Genomic DNA, 7650 nt, shown 5'->3' with positions numbered 1-7650 from the left:
ACTGCTTGGTTACCCACATTCTTCAAAAATAACTTTAATGTTCAACAGACGAAATAAATTAATTCAGGTTTAAACCAATTTGGAGTAAATGATGGCATAAAAATTAAACTATTGAAAGACAGATGATCTTTTAATGTTAATAAAACAACAAAACACAGAAAAAAATCACTCACTGCTCTTGACTGATGAACTTATCATCAGTCAGTTGCTTTAAAAAAAAAGTATAATTGATGTATATAGTGTTTTATTTTAATATTTGTTCATTCAATTTCTTGAATGCTACTGCTAAATACTGTGCCAGAAAAATAAAATGTTGTAAATACTGCTAAATACTGTACCTGAAACATTTTCTTATTTTCTAATAACAAAGATAAAATAATGACAAAGATTTTTATCTTTGCTAACTTTGCCTAAATGTCTGCCATTGTTTTTTATTTTATATTTTGTTAAGGTGTAAGAGGTGTTATGTTTCTGCTCTCTTTCATTTTTAGCAAATTAAGAAAACTTTGTTTAAAACAATTTTTGTGATGGTTTGTATTTTTTGTGCTCTGTATGGAACATCGGTGCCTGTTTAAGTGATGAACTCCATTACTTGTGTTTGTTTTCAGACATGATAACAGACATTTTATACTTGTGCTACAACTTTTTGGCCTGTGCTACAAAACTTTCAACCTCTGTAGCACCAGTGCTATGTGAAAAAAAAGTTAACGTACAGCCCTGAGATACCTTTGGGAATGAGCTGTATGATGACTAGTGGCCAGACTGATTTACTACAGCTGAAATTTTGCCAGTATAACCCTTACTGTACATACAGTACACAGTCATTCTTAGAAAACAATTACTGTAATTCACCAAAAGGGTTTTTTCATGTTCCAAAGGCTGTAGTACATTTGAAGTTACGAGACTGACTTACTACAGATGAGATTTTGCCAATATCTTCCTTACTGTACATACAGTACATAATTAATCTTAGAAAAAAATTACTGTAATTCACCATAAGGGTTTTTTTATGTTCCAAATGCTATAGTACATTCCTAGTGGCCAGACTGACTTACTACAGCTGAAATTTTGGCAATTTCTTTCTTACATTACGTACAGTACATAATTATTCTTAGATAACAATTACTGTAAATCACCATAAGTGTTTTTTTTGTAATGTTTCAAAGGTTGAAAGGTTGCAGTATTGACCAGACTGACTTACTACAGGTGAAATTTTCACAATAACACCCTTACTGTATGTACAGCACACAAGCACACAAATTAAAAACTAATTTACCAAAAGCTTTTTTTTTTCCTCCATGTTCTAAAGGTTGTAGTACGCTCCTAGTGGCCTCGGATTCTACAGCAGATTATTTATATTAATATTAATATTTATTTATGTGTGTGTGTGTGTGTGTACTGGTATATATGGTTTATGAGGACACAAATGTGTATAATGTCATGGGTACTACTACATAAACATGGTTTATGAGGACACTTCCTATGGCTTAAATAAACTTTTGAAATTCAAAAGTTGCCAGTAGTTTTCTATGAGGGGTAGGTTTAGGTGTAGGGTTGGTGTAGGGTGATAGAAAATACAGTTTATACAGTATACAAACTATTACACCAATGGAGAGTCCCCGCAAACCACAAATGCAAGTATGTGTGTGTGTATGTATGTCCAGTGCGTGCATAATTATAAGTTGATATTCTGATCAAATTTTTTTACCAAGCACATTTTACAAATTCCAAACCACATCAATTTTAATAACTTTTTTGCATCATTTTATCGGTAAAAGACGCCCTACCTAATTATGCACACCTGAATATATACATTTTTTCACTTTCAGCCTTCATGGACAATTATATATCACAAAATGTTCTTATTTTCTAATAACAAAGATAAAATAATGACAAAGTTTTTATCTTTGCCTAAATGTCTGCCATTGTTTTTTATTTTATATTTTGTTAAGGTGTAAGAGGTGTTATGTTTCTGCTCTCTTTCATTTTTAGCAAATTAAGAAAACTTTGTTTAAAACAATTTTTGTGATGGTTTGTATTTTTTGTGCTCTGTATGGAACATCGGTGCCTGTTTAAGTGATGAACTCCATTACTTGTGTTTGTTTTCAGACATGATAACAGACATTTTATACTTGTGCTACAACTTTTTGGCCTGTGCTACAAAACTTTCAACCTCTGTAGCACCAGTGCTATGTGAAAAAAAAGTTAACGTACAGCCCTGGGTTGTTTTATGTTCCAAAGGTTGTAGTACATTCCTAGTGGCCAGACTGATTTACTACAGCTGAAATTTTGCCAGTATAACCCTTACTGTACATACAGTACACAGTCATTCTTAGAAAACAATTACTGTAATTCACCAAAAGGGTTTTTTCATGTTCCAAAGGCTGTAGTACATTTGAAGTTACGAGACTGACTTACTACAGATGAGATTTTGCCAATATCTTCCTTACTGTACATACAGTACATAATTAATCTTAGAAAAAAATTACTGTAATTCACCATAAGGGTTTTTTTATGTTCCAAATGCTATAGTACATTCCTAGTGGCCAGACTGACTTACTACAGCTGAAATTTTGGCAATTTCTTTCTTACATTACGTACAGTACATAATTATTCTTAGATAACAATTACTGTAAATCACCATAAGTGTTTTTTTTGTAATGTTTCAAAGGTTGCAGTACGTTCGTATTGACCAGACTGACTTACTACAGGTGAAATTTTCACAATAACACCCTTACTGTATGTACAGCACACAAATATTTTAATTAAAAACTAATTTACCAAAAGCTTTTTTTTTTCCTCCATGTTCTAAAGGTTGTAGTACGCTCCTAGTGGCCTCGGATTCTACAGCAGATTATTTATATTAATATTAATATTTATTTATGTGTGTGTGTGTGTGTGTACTGGTATATATGGTTTATGAGGACACAAATGTGTATAATGTCATGGGTACTACTACATAAACATGGTTTATGAGGACACTTCCTATGGCTTAAATAAACTTTTGAAATTCAAAAGTTGCCAGTAGTTTTCTATGAGGGGTAGGTTTAGGTGTAGGGTTGGTGTAGGGTGATAGAAAATACAGTTTATACAGTATACAAACTATTACACCAATGGAGAGTCCCCGCAAACCACAAATGCAAGTATGTGTGTGTGTATGTATGTCCAGTGCGTGCATAATTATAAGTTGATATTCTGATCAAATTTTTTTACCAAGCACATTTTACAAATTCCAAACCACATCAATTTTAATAACTTTTTTGCATCATTTTATCGGTAAAAGACGCCCTACCTAATTATGCACACCTGAATATATACATTTTTTCACTTTCAGCCTTCATGGACAATTATATATCACTTATAAATGATTAAATACAAAATTAATAGTAGTTATTAAGATTGATGTGGTTTGGAATTTGTAAAATGTGCTTGGTAAAAAAAATATGATCAGAATATCAACTTGCCTAATAATTATGCACGCACTGTACATACAAACACAAGCATACACACACACACACATACATACATAAATAAATATGAATATAAATATAAATAATCTGCTATAGAATCCAAGGCCACTAGGAGCGTACTACAACCTTTAGAACATGAAAAAAAATACTTTTGGTGAATTAGTTTTTAATAAAAAATAGTTGTGTGCTGTACATACAGTAAGGGTGTTAGTGTCAAAATTTCACCTGTAGTAAGTCAGTCTGGTCACTACGAACGTACTGTAACCTTTGGAATATGAAAAAAAAAACACTTTTGGTGAATTACAGTAATTTGTAAGATTTACTGTATGTACAGTAAGGAAGATATTGGCAACATTTCATGTGTAGTAAGTCAGTCTTGTAACTACAAACGTACTACAACCTTTGGAATATAAACAACCCTTTTGATGAATTACAGTAATTGTTTTCTGAGAATAATTATGTACTGTATGTGCAGTAAGGGAGATATTGGCAAAATGTCACCTGTTGTAAGTCAGTCTGGCCACTAGGAATGTACTACAGCATTTAGAACATGAAAAAAACATTTTGGTGAATTACAGTAATTGTTTTTTAAGAATAATTATGTACTGTACGTACAGTAAGGCAGATATTGGCAAAATATCACCTGTAGTAAGTCTGTCTTGTAACTACAAACATACTACAACCTTTGGAACATAAAAAACCCCTTATGGTGAATTACAGTCATTGTTTTCTAAGAATAATTATGTACTGTGCGTACAGTAAGAAAGAAATTGGCAAAATTTCACCTGTAGTAAATCAGACTTGTAACTACAAACGTACTACAGAATTTGGAACATGAAAAAACCCTTTTGGTGTATTAGTCAATTTTTTCTAAGATTAATTATGTACTGTATGTACAGTAAGGAAGATATTGGTAAAATCTCACCTGTAGTAAGTCAGTTTCATAACTACAAATGTACTACAGCCTTTGGAACATGAAAAAACCCTTTTGGTCAATCACAGTAATGTTTTTTGAAGATTAATTATGTACTGTATGTACAGTAAGGGTGATATTGGCAAAATTTCAGCTGTAGTAAGTCAGTCTGGTCACTAGGAATGTACTACAACATTTGGAGCATAAAAAAACCCATTTGGTGAATTACAGTAATTGTTTTCTAAGAATAATTATGTACTGTATGTACAGTAAGGGAGCTATTAGCAAAAGTTCACCTGAAGTCAGTCAGTCTTGTAACTACAAACGTACTACAGCCTTTGGAACATGAAAAACCCTTTTTTGGTGAATTTTAGTACTGTTTTCTAAGAATAACTATGTACTGTACGTACAGTAAGAGAGATATTGGCAAAATTTCAAGTGTAGTTAAGTCAGTCTTGTATCTAGGAATGTACTACAACCTTTGGAGTGTGGGGAAAAAATTGGTAAATTGCTATAATTTTGTCAAAATATTTTTGTACTGTACATACTGTAAAGGAGGTATTGGTAAAATTTCCCCTTTAGTAAGTTAGTATTGTAACTAGGAATGTACTATGACCTTTGGAACATTAATAAAAACACTTCTGGTGAATTACAGTATTTTTTTCATGAAAATATTTGTGTACTGTACAGTAAGGGAGATATCGGCAAAATTTCAAATGTAGTAAGTCCGTCTGACCACTAGGTTTAGGTTACCCACTGCTGTGTGAGCTACTGAAATGAGCTGCACTGTGAAACAGCCAATCAGAGCAGAGCTCAACATTATTATTCATGACCCTTCCAAATAAGGTAAAAACAGACCATTTGTGACCCTGGACCACAAAACCAGTCATAAGGGTCAATTTTTCGAAATTGAGATTTATACATCATCAGCTGAATAAATAAGCTTTCCATTGATGTATGGTTTGTTAGGATAGGACAATATTTGGCCGAGATACAACTACTTAAATATAAATCAAAATATTGAGAAAATTGCCTTTAAAGTTGTCCAAATTAAGTCCTAAGCAATGCATATTACTAATCAAAAATTAAGTTTTGATATATTTACCGTAGGAAACTTACAAAATATCTTCATGGAACATGATCTTTACTTAATGTCCTAATGATTTTTGGCATTAAAAAAATATAATAATTTTGACCCATACAATGGATTTTTGGCTATTGCTACAAATATCCCACAGCGACTTAAGACCAGGGTCACATTTCATTCTAGGGACAAATCCTATGGTTGTAAATGGACATGTAAAACCGTTTCTGAAGATTTTTTGCCCTTACCTAAGCCACATACCTTCTATGTAGATATCAGAGAACAATTTAAAATATTGTATCAATGCATTCTATGGCACCTTTAAAAGTGTGTTTTAGATATTTTCTTTCCACTAGTCTGACACAACATGTTATGAAAAGCAAAATAGCCCAAGATTAAAATTAACCAGTGCATGAAAAACAATGGTTTTCCCTGTAGTGTCTAGTTTAAATGGGACTCTATTGATTTGTTGTGTATATATTGTAATTTGCTAGGTTTGCTGTAATGCCTACAGACCAGAAGCAGCACGTCATCAGATCCAGAGTGGAGCTCACAGCCCTCCTAAATATAGGTATGATGCATTAATATACACACAGTTCATTTACATCTATAATACATCCCTTATTTTCTTCAATGTCACTCACTTTACTCTTGTTACTATGATGAAGGGTTATCATGGCGATGAGCAACTATGAAGAGTTCCATAAAGCTTTTAACTGCCCTGAGACGTCAATCCTGAACAGGGGGACGAAGTCCTGTCGAGTGTGGTAATGAAAAAGAGGACCCTGTGAAGATTTCAATCACAGCTCAACCCAAATCTCCCTATTTTGTCTCGTTCACTGGTTTCTTATAATGAAACAGCGGTTACTAACACTGAATTGGGGCCGTGCTGACGACTGAGCACCTGGCCCTCCTTCAGCCACTGGAACACTGTAGATAAAATGTACAGTGCCTACAAACCTGAGAGTGCTTCAGCCAGATCTGAATTTTACTGTCTGACCTCAATTAAAATGTGCAAATGCCAAACGGACCATAAAATTCCTTTGAGGCCTTTCTTTGGTTCATCACTGTTTTTTACACAAACCAATTATGTTGCACTGTCGCTTTAAGCGTCCTATAAATGATTATTGTAATTTTCGTTGTTGTTGATAACAGTTAACATTGTCTGTCATTTTAGTTGATTGAAAACACAAGTAAATAATTATTGTTTTCCTGAGGTTTTCTAATTGTCTTTGTGGTTTTGTTTAGTTTTTTTTCTTCTTAGAAAAACAATAGTGTATTTTACATAGTAAAGTCATGATAAAAACATGCTTTAGTATTGTGACATACATCAGAGTGTAATGAATTATCGAAAAAGTAAAAAAACATGTAGCGTGGAGACTTTTAAGATGTGGGCCGGCATATGTCAGAAGAGATAAGTCTATCGTTTTCATCAAAAAGATTACGTTATAATTAATATAAATGTTAAATTAAACATTTGTTCACAATAAGACCTATAACATACATTTACAAGAAAAGACAAGGTGAATTTTAATTTCATGTTTAAACCTGGTGTAATTTATGCGCCAGAAACTGTTTCCAAATATCCCGTCTGTTAAAAAAGTATTTATTAATTTGGCCTTAATAAGCAGCATAATATACAGTCAGCCTGTCATTATAGCAGAATAAAAACAAACGGGGTGATCAGGTCCATTGTCTCTAGCCTACATATTTAGCTGGGATTAAAAAAATATATTATATGCAGGTGCATCTCAATAAATTAGAATGTCGTGGAAAAGTTCATTTATTTCAGTAATTCAACTCAAATTGTGAAACTTATGTATTAAATAAATTAAATGCACACAGACTAAAGTAGTTTAAGTCTTTGGTTCTTTTAATTGTGATGATTTTGGCTCACATTTAACAAAACTAATAAGAATCTATTTTCACATGACCAATTAGGAAACGTGTATGAATACCAGTCTAATAAAGCACATGAGGAAATTGGATGAATGAAAAAAGGAACCAGCCCTGTTGGACAAACTCAGAACATGAATTAAGCGCACACATGCACACACACTGCAGCAGTCCAATAATGCAGATAGGATGTGAACCAAAATCAATTGCTTTGACCTCCATTTACGCAGAAATAACAGAGCAAGCCTTGTGGGGGCAAAACAATGGAACGCAGAATTGCATTGATT

At 32.9% G+C, this 7650-nt stretch overlaps 1 pseudogene; it reads left to right on the top strand.

Annotated features, from left to right (window-relative positions):
* LOC107590221 (metalloendopeptidase homolog PEX-like) overlaps positions 1–6668 on the top strand; it is a 52680-nt pseudogene extending 46012 nt beyond the window's left edge.
* Positions 6669–7650: the final 982 nt, after the last annotated feature.

The sequence above is a fragment of the Sinocyclocheilus grahami genome, unplaced genomic scaffold, assembly GCF_001515645.1.
Source record: "Sinocyclocheilus grahami isolate Dianchi unplaced genomic scaffold, SAMN03320097.WGS_v1.1 scaffold126.1, whole genome shotgun sequence".
Taxonomy (NCBI): domain Eukaryota; kingdom Metazoa; phylum Chordata; class Actinopteri; order Cypriniformes; family Cyprinidae; genus Sinocyclocheilus; species Sinocyclocheilus grahami.
This window is presented reverse-complemented; position numbering and strand designations above follow the sequence as displayed.